Below are 13,320 nucleotides of genomic sequence, written 5' to 3' on the forward strand. Positions count from 1 at the left end.
ATTATAGTTTGTTTGGCAAATAAAGGATGAAATCTGGGTCCTCATTTTACCACCTCAGAAGGATAGAAAGCTGAGTTAACCTTGAGCCTGGTGATATTCAATCTGCTGACGTGCAGCTAGCAGTCAGCTGAAGCAGCCTGCAGTACTGCACTCCAACCACTGCACCCCCTCGGCTCTTATAAAAATAGGGAACACTTCACGAATTTGTGTGTCATCCTTCCGCAAAGGCCATGCTAACGTTCTCTGTATCACTCCAATTTTAGTATATGTGCTGCTGAAGCAAGCACAATATGTGAAGCTAGCAGAGTTTGAAGAATTCCTGGTTAGAATGTGGAATTTTACTCTTTGTCCATCAAAAACGCTAGGATTGAACTGAGAATACCGGTAGGATGAATTGGTACTTTTCATCTGCCCAAATAACACTGCTCCCTCCACCACTGTCTCACATCAGGAAGAAAAAGTCATTGCCGCCAAGTACTTCTTCACTCATATTTATCAAATCCTAATATTATATAGAGGAAGAAGGAAAGACTTGAGAGCAGAGAGTGCTTAAGGTCTCTGTTTTCTCACATGTTGTGTCTCTCTGTTCCACATGAGAGAGACATAGCAGAAGGAACATGAGCCAAGGCATGTTGGCCAGGAGTGGCCTTCTCGATGGGGAATAGCTGACCCCCCCCCTATGACCACCAATTTATGCTTGCCCAGCAATATTGCAGTCTTGTGGAGAGCTAAAGCGCACAGGCTCTTCTTTTTAAGGATTAGTCCAATGGTTCTTAAGCTGTTTGACCCAATTACTCCTTTCAGCAGTCTTGAATAGTGTCATTACCTCCACAAAAAAAAACCAGACTCTGTTGTTTTACAGAAATGTCTCACCATCGACAGTGTCACACTGGATCATCGAGTTGCAAACAAGTAATTACAAATTGCTTTATTTCTCCAGGATATGCCCAATTTACCTTTTGGGGGATAATTACCTCCAGTTTAAGAACCCCACTTGACTAGTCTCTATCACAGCAATGATCACACAGGCTCAACTAATTGTGTTTAATTTTTATGGATAATGTTGCATTACCAGAATAAAAAATTAAGAATCTGGTTTCTGATGCCCGTAAGGCTGGTGATGTTTCACTGAAGTATGTTGGGTAATTCATTTATTATTTTTAGTAACAATTTGTGGTTTCTCCCTGGGTTTGTACATTCTTTATTTGCATTGAATCTTATCATCCAGAATGATGCCAGCACTTTCCCCTTCCTTCCTTTGGAAAATTTTACTTTGGATGTTTGTGTGATATAGTATAATACATGTGATTTGTTTTATGATTTACATACTTGATACGTCTTCTTGAAGAAAGGATATGAGCATTAAATGCAGCAGAGTTTTCTGCCCATAACTTTCTAATCAGAACAGAGCAAAAGTTAGAGAATTCTGGAGTTGTGACCCATGTAAAATCTTGTTTACAACCACGGGTTGTGAATGGGGAAGATCCTCAGGCAAAGGTCTGTGGATAGACAAATTGTGAAAATGCATACAAAACGAAAATGCATACAAAACGACCCTGCATGTATGATTACAACTTTAATGCTGTATCACAGTGTCCTCTTATTTGACACAACTCCTAGCTAGCATGTCTTGTTGGAATGTCTAATTTAGCTGTTCAGGCTGAAATTAGAATTAGAGTCCCTTAACAAGAAGAAAAACTTTCCCACCCAAAAGGGAAATGGGAGGCTGTAGTCTTGAGGCAGTCAGCCCAAGAAATAATATAATCCTAGAAGAATGCATCTCCCGTGAGGAAGTTCTCAAGCTATAGCATTCCACTTAGACATTAAAATAGCTGTTGCTTGTTTGGCTGCCATCTGTCTTCAGATCCAGGCTTCTGAAATGTCATGGGGCTTGCTTGCTCAGTATTAAAACAGAAAACAAAGCCTTGTTGTAAACTTCCAAGTCCAAGTTTTGTCAGGTGAGGGTGTAAGCATCTTTTACATCCTGCAGTTTATAATTGGAATTTGTTTCATGATTTTAAGGTGGATTCTCACCTGTCCCAAACATCATTAGAGCCACGTAGCTCCCATTTTTCTGAGGCACCTTGGCTAAGGAAAAGGACAGATCTCAGTCCTTTAGCTACCTGAATCACAGGGAGTTTTGATCGTCATTTTGATCAGTTCCGTTGTTAAAAACCTGGCCATGATATTGCTCCAAAAGCAGCAAGCAGCAGTAACAGCGCTTGAAGCAACTGTTCAAGCAAGCAGAAGTAACTGTGAAGCCCTTCTCCTCAATGTCATAGTGCATCATCTGTGAGTTATTTTGCCATTGGGGCAGAAAATCCCAGAAACACTTTTTTCTGCACAAGAGTCATAATGCATGGATGTTTTAATTTGGTGCTTTAATTAGAGGGCTTGATTTTACAGCATTTTTTGTGGTAATTGTGAAGAGGATTACACCAGTTGAGCAAATCCGTGGTTGCTTAGTAAATACCAATGGTTTAAACCCACTCTTCTAAGTGTGTGCTTTTGGCTGGAAATTCTTTGACAAAACAGATGCAAATATTGTTCATGTGACTATGAGATGCTGCAACCAGTAAATAAGGTGAACCAATTGCCAATATCTCAAACATGATAATCACAGGATACTAAATAAGCAAACAACATACATCATAATGGAATACTAATAAAAGCAATCAACATAATTCATAAGATACAGAAAACAGAGTTATAGTCATAAGAAAGTAGGAAATAAGTAATAGGAAAGATGAGAAGGATAATAGTAATACAGCCCTACTAGGTGGTTTGACAACCCAGGGCATAAGAAAGTGTCTGTTTAGCAGAGTGATGGCATTGGAGAAAATATTGTCTTTATGTCTAGTTTAGGTGACCAGACGTCCCGATTTTGGCAGGACAATCACGAATTTGCACAATTTGTCCCGCGTCCTGGGGTGTTCTTAAAAAGTCCCGATTTTTGTGACCGGACCCGGAAGTAAGCCTGCCCCGCCCCCAGCCCTGTGTATCCATCACGGCCGGCCGGTATTTTGTCCTTTCTGTCTCCCCGTTGCTCAGAAAAGCAACTTCAGGAAGGTCCTTTGCTAGCAGACAGGTTCTAGGACGCCTGCCGCCACCAAAGGACCTTCCCAGAGTTGCTTATCTGAGCAACGGGGAGACAGAAGGGACACAATCTCCTTTCATTTTCCCTCTGCCTCATTCACTTGTTCGAGCAGCAGAGAACGAAAGAAAATTGCATAGCCGAGGACAAAGGAGCCTGCAGCCTCCTTCATTCAAACGTTCAGGAAGCGGGGATGGGGGGGGGGCTTTCTCGCATGCCTTCTTTCTCTGAAGCCATGCCAGATTCAGCAAACCGGGCAGCGCGTGCCCTTGGGATTGTGCAACAGCCGAAGAACAGGAGGCGAGAATTCGGGTGCTGCACAAGCTCACGGGCATGCCCTACCCTCTTCTTTCTGATAGCCGCCTGGTTAAAAAGGAGGAGGCGGCTCCGCTGGTCCGGAGCCTATCCGGGAAGATGAGGAATGCAAAGGGGATCCTTCCCCCTGCAGATGGGCTCCAGACCAGCGGAACCTCCTCCTCCTTTTTAACCAGGCGGCTATCAGAGAGAAGAGCGCAGCGCGTGCCCATGGGCTTATGCAGCAGCCGAAGATCGCCTGGTTAAAAAGATCGCCTGGTTAAAAAGATCGCCTCGTTAAAAAGGAGGAAGAGGAGGCAAAACTGGGGAAACGGCAGGGCTGCCTCCCTCCCCCCTTTCCAGCACCCTCGGTTGCAAAATGTTCCCCTGATTTGGTTTATAAGTTCGCAGCAATGCGATCCAACAAATAGGAAAGTTTTAATAAGATCTTCTGACTTTATTTGGTCTCTGCTGCCCCCCCACCCCCACTCCCATTAGCCCTTGGGTTTTGTCCCCTCCCAAGGAGAGAGTGGGAAGGAGAGGAAGGAAGGAGGGAGGGGGAAGGAAAAGAAGAAGGGAGGGGGGGAGAAGATGGAAGGAGAAAAGATGGAAGGAAAGAAAGAATAGAAGGAAGAAGGAGGAAGGAGAAGGAGGAAGATGGAAGAAGAAAGGAAGGAAGAAAAAGAAGAAGGGAGGGAGAAAAGAGGGAAGGAGGTAGGAAGAAAAGGGGAAGAGAGGGAAAGAGCAGAAAGACAAAGAGGATGAAGTTGATAGGCAAGAGGAAGGAGGAAGGAAGGAAGAAAGAAAGAAAAAGGGAGGGAGAGAGAAAAGAAGAAAAGATGGAACTAGAAAGGAAAGAAGGGAGGGAGGGAGGAAAGGGGAAGACAGGGAAAGAGCAGAAAGACAGAGAAGGTGAAGGTAGATAGGCAGAAGGAAGGAAGAAGGAAGAAATAGGAAGGGGGGAACGAGAAAGGATGGAAGGAGGAAGGAACAGAAGCGAAGGGGAAGAGAGAGAAAGAGCAGAAAGAAAGAGAAGGTAGATAGGCAAAAGAAAGGAAGCTGAAAGAATGAAAGGAGGAAGGAAGAGAAAAGGAGGAAGGGAGTGAGTGAGGAAAGAAGAGAGGATGGAAGGGGAAAGGAAGGAAGAGAGGGAAAGAGCAGAAGACGGATAAGGTGAAGGTAGATAAGCAAGAGGAATGAAGGAAGGAAGAAGTGAGGTGTCTCGAGGAGGGGGAAAACGTTTAGTGACCAAAGTTACAACGGCATTGAAAAAAGTGACTGATGACCATTTTTCACACTTAGCGACCATTGCGACCATTTTTCACACTTAGCGACCGTTGCAGCATCCTCATGGTCACGTGATCAAAATTTTGTTTGGCAACAGATTTGTATTTATGATGGTTTCAGTGTCCTGGAGTCATTAATCGCCTTTTGTGAGCTTTTGACAAAATACAAAATTTTTAATCAAGGCCCCCCCCCTGCCCCCCTCTTTACCAATCTGAAAATCTGGTCACCTTAGTCTAGTTGTTTTGGCGTGCAATGCTCTATAGCATCATTACAAGTTGATTGGTTTACAGAGCAATTTGAGACTTTATGAATGACTTTAAAGGTGATAGCCAGCACTAGGAAGCTGACTGATAATTGCACTGCATTATATTAAATTTATATCAGTATAATAGAATGCAACACTCCTTACACTATGTTACTGCTTTCTGGATCAGCTGTAGTGTCCAGAGGATCTTTAAGGATAGTTCCATGTAAAGCACATTGTGGTATTTCAACAGTGAAGAGACCAGGACATATATGATTGTTGAAGGGTCTCCCAGTCTAGGAAATCGTATAAGTGGCACAGTACACTTACCTGTGCACAGGTTCTCCTGCTCTCCTAAAGCAGGATTTCAAGAGGTCCCCCAGATCGAGATTGTGTACCAATCTCCAACAGGGAAGTACAATCTCACTGAGAGTTAATAGTGTACCATTTTGTAGCAGTTTTCCTTTCTCTGTGGACACTTTCAATCTGTTATAATGGAACCAGGTGGACCAAATAAGTACAGCCATTTAGTCCTGTCAGGAAAGAGACTGAGTCTCTTCTTGCCCATTCAGACCTGCATAGTTCCAGTCCCTAGGCTAGGATATTGGCAGTGTTGGTTGACCAGCCCAAGGGTTGAGATGTATATATATTAGTATATACTGATCAGCATACTAATAATATATGTCTGATATTTGAGGTAAACCAAACTAGGAATTCAAAATAATGCAGGCTAATAAAATATTATTTTTATTATAAGATTATAGTAACAATATCTGAAAAGTCTGAATATGCTTCCCTGGTCTCTTATCTTTGTTAAAACTAGGAACTTGTCTGAGATGTTTTCTTGGGTTATAATTCTGTTCTGGATTCAAGTTTCTTTCATTTGGCCATTGCCTTGGTAGCCATTCTTCCTTCTGACTTTCCAGATAATTTCTTAACATACCCATTAAAATATGTGACCCCAAACTGATAGATGACCTCACCCAATGGTTCATGTAGTTGTTAAACAGAAGGGAAAGAGCATCAAATCTTGCAATACCTCCAAAATAAGGAGCTAGGATTATGATATCTCCACACTTGTCAACATTGATTGAAACTACTCATAGAGAAAAGCCAACCACACAAAATGGTACATCCCATCTCCAAACCTTAATGCCAGTCCTAAGGCATATAATGGTGTTAAAAAGTGTTAAAAGCCGCAGATATCTAAGAGCACCAAGGTGGATGCACTGCTCCTATCCAGGCTATGCCACAAATCATCAACAAACATGCTCAATGATGTCTCCGTACTAAACCCTGGCCTGAAACCTGATTGAAACAGGTCCAGATAATCTTCTTTCTTCAGGTTCTATAGAGCTGAAGCTCAACTGTCTTCTTCATTGCCTTCCCTTTCCTTCCTTCAATGGCCAAGGAAGCACCACCTTACTCTAGGAAGGTGATACCACTACAGGTCACTGTGTCCAAGGCCACCAAAGATTTAATAGCCTGCATTCCCTCTGTCTATCATCCTGTTTCCAGCTTGACTTCTCATCTGCCCACATCCCTCTTTGATCCCTTGCTCACCTCTTCCAGGCCAACAGGTTCTTTCACCGCACTCATCCACCAATTACCCAAGAAATACATTTATCAGAAACAACACAGACATGCAACCATATACACAGGACCTTACCACAGGTTCACACAGCAATCCTCCACCCTTGCCCTAGGCTGCACCTGTGCTCAGGCACTTGCCAGCCAAAGGTGAAGGACAGGCTATTGTTGACAGCTTCATCATTCACCCTGCCAACCCCAGCCCACCCACCCCCAACCTGCTCAGTAGAATGAGAACCAGATTATAAGGTGCCTTTTAAATTTCATCGTTTTTTGTTCCCAGCTTAAATGGCTAAATTCTGGTCCTTGGTGATACAATCTCTTCATTTATCCAGTGTGGGATGTGATATGGAGCTAAATTGGCAGATAACAAAGGGTCTTTTCAGCCACTGATTTGAAAAGCAGCAACATGATCTCAGTTTGGAATAGCTGTGAAGAAAAATGGGAAATGTAAACTAGTAAAGCGGTGAATGATTAGAAGCTGCTCTTTTTTTTTAATTGTACATTTTTTCCAGTGGAATGTAGCAGCTGAAACAGATACTTTTTCATAGTTATTGACTTCCATTTAGTTATGCATCAAAGCTGATATTCATGATCTCTGAGATTTTTTTCAGTAATTAAATAAAAATCTTTATTACAGTCACAGACCAGCCTAGAAGTAATTAAAATTAATATGTATGGGTTAGTAATATGACTTCTGTAAAAGAAACCTAGAAATTAGCCACTTTGCACATCTGGATGAGTAAGTAGAATGTCAGTTGGTCTTACCTGAACTGCATGTCTCAAGGGTGGGCGTGGGAGCAGTCACTGTATGGGTATTGTTAATGCCCAATTGCCTGGAGACTGAGGAAATCTGAGGTAACACCCCCTGTTCCTCCTGGTGACTCTCCAGATTAACCGATGATTCGGAAGAAGGACCTGGAAGGGAAGAGAAGAAAAACAAAACCAATGGCAGCTTCTCTTCCTGAAGTGTGAATGGTTTGTGATTGACTACTCAGGCGCCTGATGGGTGGGAAGTGACTGCTCCCACGCCCACCCTTGAGACATGCAGTTCAGGTAGGACCAACTGACAGTCTCCAAGGTGGAGCGTGGGAGGAGTCACTGTATGGGACATACGCAAGCTAGATGTCCATGGGAGGAATTATTGGGCCTGAGTTTCTTGAGTGTCCAGGACACCCTGAAGAACCCACCTCCCGAAGGATGCCTCAGCTGAGGCATAGGTATCTAGCTGGTAATGTTTGATGAATGGTGAAGGCTGCAGCTCTGCAGATGTCCTCGATGGGGGCCTGGGTAGCCCAGGCCGCTGAGGTGGCTGCACTCCTGGTGGAGTGTGCAGTAATGCCCTGTGGCACGGGCAGCCCTCGGGCCTCGTAGGCCTTGGATATGGCCAACCTAATCCACCTGCTGATGGTGGTAGGTGAGATCTTGGCTCCTTTGGCAGACGTATGGTAGGAGACAAAGAGTGCCTCTGACCGTCTGAAGGGGGCTGTGCGCTTGAGGTAAATGCGCAGGGCCCTTCTTACATGTAGGCAGTGCTAGGACTTTTCCCTCTCGGAGGAAGGGTGAGGGCAGAAGTCCGGGAGAATGATCTCTTGTCCCCTGTGGAAGGGAATTGACCTTGGGCATGAAAGCCGGGTCGAGTCTGAGGACGACTCTGTTATTGTAGAAGGTACAGAGGCTGGCCCTAGAGGAAAGAGTGTTAAGCTTGGAAACCCTCCTGGCCATGGTGATTGCCACAAGGAAAACAACCTTGAGGGTGAGGAGTTGAAGGGTAAGCTCCCTAAGGGGTTCAAAGGCTGGCTCTAGGAGTGCCTGGAGAACCGTGGGAAGGTCCCAGGAGGGAAACCGGTGGATCACCGGAGGCCAGAGGTTGGCTGCCCCCTTGAGAAATCTTTTGATGACTGGGATTTGGGAGTGGGACTGGGAACCCTCCCCTTGGAGTATGGTGGCTAGAGCCGATACCTGTCTGCGTAGGATGTTGTGAGCCAAACCTTTATCCAGGCCATCCTGGAGGGACGGAGGCTGATGACGGCTCTACCTGCCTGGGTTGGCACCAGTTGGCAAAGATGGTCCATGCCGCGTTGTAAATGCGGGTAGTGGATCTCCTTCTAGAAGCCTCCAGGGTGCTGATGACTCTGGAAGAGATCTGGGACACCCTCAATTGCTCCCGCTCAAGTGCCAGACGGTTAGATTGAGCCACTCCGGGTCTGGGTGGATCAGACTCCCCTGGCACAGCTCTACCCTCTCCTGTGGGATACGCCAAGGAGGGAGGACTGACAACTCCACCAGATCCACAAACCAGGGTCGCCGTGGCCAGTGAGGGGCTACTAGGAAGATCTCTGCCCTCTCTGCCACTAGCTTCCTCACGACCCCTGGTATGAGGGGGAGAGGGGGGAAGGCATACAGGAGGCCTGCTGGCCACATGCAATGTAGTGTCGGTGTCCACCACCCCCCATGTGGGAAACCGGGATATGAACTTTGGAACCTGTGCGTTCGATGGAGTGGCGAAGAGGCCCACCGTCAGATGACTGAACCTCTGGCTGATCTGGGCGAAGATGCTGGGATGAAGTTGCCACTCCCCGTGGTCCACCATCTCCCTGCTGAGCCAGTCTGTCTGTTGGTTGTCCACTCTAGAGATGTGCTCCGCTCAAATCGACAGGAGGTTCTGCTCCGCTCCGCCCAGCACCCCAGGTGCTTTGCATCATTGCAAAGAGCCACGGAGTGAGTGCCCCCCTGTTTGTTGATGTGAGCCTTTGCCGCCACGTTGTCCGTGAGAACCAGGATGTGATTCCCGGCGACCGTCTGTTTGAACCGGCGAAGGGCTAGGTGGATTGCCCTTAGCTCCAGCCAGTTGCTGTTCTTCCGCAGGTCTGTCGGCGTCCACCGGCCCTGGGCCAGCTCAGACTGCAGGTGGGCTTCCCAGCCGAACAGACTTGCATCCGTGGTGAAGACCAGCCTGTCCAGTTCCTTGAAAAGAGACCCCTTCACCAGGGAGGAAGACCTCCACCAGCGGAGGGAGAGCACTACCTGTGGGGTCACTAGGACCTTGAAGCTGGCGTCGGATGTTCCATTCCTCTGGTGGGGAAGGAGGAACCACTGCAGGTCTCTGGCGTGGAGGCGAGCCCAGAGGACGATCCCGATGCAGGATATGAGCTTCCCGAGGAGCCTGGAGAGAAGTGCTACAGGAACAGATTGGAGCCTGCGAATCTCCTGAACCAATTCCACGATGCTGTCCCTATGCTCCTGGGATAGGAAGATCCTACCCAGTTAGGTGGCTTTTCTCAAAATTAATTGAGAACCCCAGGGGTGACAAGGTACTGATGGTGGTAGCTAAATCTCTCTCTGCGCGGGGAGCTGAGGGGGCTAGGACGAAGATGTCATCTAAATAACAGTGTAATCAGACCGGAAAGGAATGGAGGTAGGCCATGGCCACGGCCATTACCTTAGTGAAGGTTCTGGGAGCAGAGGCCAGACCGAAGGGAAGGGCCCTATATTGGTAATGGTCTCCCTGGTAGGAGAATCTGAGAAACCTGCGATGGTCAGGGGCGATCATGATGTGCAGGTAGGCCTCCGTGAGGTCGATGGAGGCTAGGAAATCCCCTTCCCTGTCCCCCTCCAAGATGGATTTGAGGGAGGCCATCTTGAACTTCCGGTAGACTATTCTGGAGTTCAAGAGCTTAAGGTCTAAGATGACTCTCCATCCCCCTGAACCTTTGGGAACTAGGAAAAGGTGTGAGTAGAATCCTGATCCCTTCTTCTCCTCCAGGACCAGCTTTATGTCACTAATGTCCAGGAGGTGGCTGATGGCTTCGTGCATGAGAGCCCGCTTAGCTGGGTTCTTGGAGGAGGGAAAAGTGCGGAATCTACTGGGTGGAAGGGAGCGGAACTCCAGATGGAGCCCCGACCTGATGGTTTGGAGGACCCAGGCATCTGAGGTGATGCCTTCCCAGCGAGCTGTGAAAAAGGAAAGGCGACTGCCGATGGGTAGATTCGATCCCAAATCACTTACCCCTGCAGAAGGAGTGGCCACCCCCTCCTCAAAAGGGCCGCTTGCCGGCCTGTTGGGGTCTGAACCTTTCCCTGGAGAACTGCCTGTCCCCCTGTCTGGAGTACCTGGGTGCAGAGTACCTGTGTGTATGGTTGTCCTGTTCTGGCGGTCGGTATGAAGCCCTTCTGGCATATGGCGCCGCTCGGTGGTCGTCTTCTTCTTCTTCTTCTTCTTCTTCTTCTTCTTCTTCTTCTTCTTCTTCTTCTTCTTCTTCTTCTTCTTCTTCTCCTCCTCCTCCTCCTCCTCCTCCTCCTCCTCCTCCTCCTCCTTCTTCTTCTTCTTCTTCTTCTTCTCCCCACTAGTGCTAGGGGTGGGGTTCTGGCTAGTAGCTGGAAGAGGATCCAGATCTGCTGTGGCCTTAGCCTAGCGCAGGAGGGAACTGAATAACGAGGGAACAATCCTGCAATGGAGGGAGCTTCTGAGGCTGAGGAGTCCTCATCTTCTGAAAACCCCAAATCCTTCTGCTCCTCACCCCCTGACTCTGATCCCTCGCTGGCAGTGGAAGGTGATGAGGCTCGGGAGTCCCTCGGGGGTGGAGAGTCTGGCCTGGCTGTGTGATCCCGTGGAGCCCCACGGGCAGACTGGGGCCTGGCTTCCTGAAATTGGTGCTGCATGCCTGAGGCAATGCCATCTGCAATTGCCCTGGCCAGCACATTCTGGAAGCCCTCTGGCAGTTCTGGGTAGGCAGGGGAAAGGGTAGAAGGTCCCCTGTTGTCCCTGCACTCTGGGGCCTGCGGGGCCAAAAGGCGCCTGAGAGAGCCCACTGCCCTGCACCCAAACGGATCCCCCCGTGCCCCTGGAGAGTGGGAAGGAGATAGAGTGGGGGGGGACAAGGGACTGTGTTCCCTTGAGTGCCTCACTAGACCTGAGGATCCAGGTTCCTGGGAGAGGGAAGGGAGCCTGCAGGGAGAGCGAGATCTATCTGGGGAGGGGCTGATGCAATCCCTAGCCCTCCTACTGGTCACCATGGTAGATGGGGCGTCCTGCCTAGGTCTCTCCCTTCTAGAAGATTTGGAAGAACACTTCCTGGGAAGTGATCTCCCCCTGGGCCTGGGGCCTACCCCCCTAGAGGTTCCCTCGCCCAGATCAGCAGGCCCTGGAGAGCTGGGAGCTACCGCTCCCTTGCTCCTTGTGGCACCCGCCATCGCAGTACTCACTGTGAGTCCTTCTCTCTCTCTCTCTCCACCTCCACAAGGCCTCTGCTCGCAGATCCGGTGCTCCTCTTGGCTCCGCGGTCTTCCTAGGCACCCGCCGACCTGCGGATCGATCGGAGGCTGCTGCACTGCCTGCGCAGGCCCTCCACGGATGGCCGAAGGAATCGGACCCGAAGAAGCTGTTCCCTGCGGTGCTGGTGAGCTGGGAGACTGCAACAGTCTCCTTAGTGCTCTGCGCACGTCCGCATGTGCGCCCTTGCTTCTAAGATGGCAACTGCCGACCACACGGTCAGATGCCTAGAGCGGTTCTGCTGAGCTGCTCCTTCCTCTTCTCGCTGCCTCCGAAGTCTTCGTAGCTCAAATGGCTTCCTTTTCACCTCCAGAGGGCAGCTGCTGCGAGGCTTGGCTTTTTTGCCCCCCCTTTCACTGGGAGTCAGTGCTGTGGGGCCTTCAAATCTGCACGAGCACGGATCGCGCCTAGGCAGGCAGGAAAGGGCACGAAATTTGAGGTAGGAGAGATGGGAAAAAATTTAAAAATAAAATAAAAGCTGTAAGAAAATCCTGTGGATGCAAAATGGGAGAAAAAAATACTACAAAAATATCCTAACTAACACTATTCACTGGAGAGTCACTGAATAGCTAACTGAGGTTAATCTGGGGAGTCACCAGGAGGAACAAAGGGAGTGTCCTCAGATTTACCTCAGTCTCCAGGCAATTGGGCCGTAACAATGCCCATACAGTGACTCCTCCCATGCCCCACCTTGGAGACTGGGTCAGTTGATTGGGGTTAGGTCCCTGTTTTTCATTCTTGATAACTTCTTGATGTAGAGATACCACTTCCCCAAATTCCTTAATTGGGAATTCTGGGAGCCAAGCTTCATATATCTTAACCCAACTCCCTTCAGAGGATTGTTGTTGCGGAGAAAACAGGAGGAGGAAGGTTTGAATGGGTTATTTGTAAAAATAACAAGGGGGGGGGATAGAAATAAACATAAAACAAACTAAAAAAGAGAGAAGTAGTGGGAAATACTGGTTTAGAAGACCCCCCCCCACGACACAATTGATTGAATCTGTGACCATACTGGGCCTGTTTAAAGCTAAATTTAAAATTACATAGATTAGTTGACTCACACCAACCCAGTCAAAATTGTGTGAATAGGTCCTGTGCTTGTTGATATCAACAAAGCATCAAATTATTTACTTCAAGGTACATATTATGTATAAACAAAGAGTTGTTGGTGGAAAGAATCGGGGGATTTTGGAAGTCAGGGGAGCTTATTGTTCTGCTTAACAAGTCTGATAAATGTGCACATTATAAATAAACCACCAATCAGTGACAGTGCAAGAGTGATCCTGATGATGTTGAGCAGCTTGTGGTTCCCAGAAGCTTCTGGAATTGTATTACCAAGTCAGAGGTGGGTTCCTCCCAGTTTGGCCTGGATCGGGTGAACCAGTAGTGGCGGTGGTGGGAGGCTCCACCCACCTGCCTGAATGCTTCTGCTCATGCACAGAAGCTTCTGTGCATGCGCAGAAGCATCATGTGTGCATGCAAGCATGCACACAAGCGTGCAAGCACAAGCAAACCAGTAGCGCCAGAATTTGCAACCCC

General features: G+C 48.0%; 1 protein-coding gene and 1 non-coding gene across 2 annotated transcripts in view; one reads left to right on the forward strand and one right to left on the reverse strand.

Annotated features, from left to right (window-relative positions):
* HEG1 (heart development protein with EGF like domains 1) overlaps positions 1–13,320 on the forward strand; it is an 80,019-nt gene that overhangs the window by 6,724 nt on the left and 59,975 nt on the right. The gene's annotated exons all lie outside the window — the stretch shown is intronic.
* On the reverse strand, positions 181–287 carry LOC148049393 (U6 spliceosomal RNA). The gene has a single exon (XR_015695319.1). It is a non-coding gene; the product is annotated as a U6 spliceosomal RNA (small nuclear RNA).

This window comes from Thamnophis sirtalis, unplaced genomic scaffold (genome assembly GCF_051295495.1).
Source record: "Thamnophis sirtalis isolate CommonGarterSnake01/CBP01778 unplaced genomic scaffold, rThaSir2_p1.2 scaffold_1, whole genome shotgun sequence".
NCBI lineage: Eukaryota > Metazoa > Chordata > Lepidosauria > Squamata > Natricidae > Thamnophis > Thamnophis sirtalis.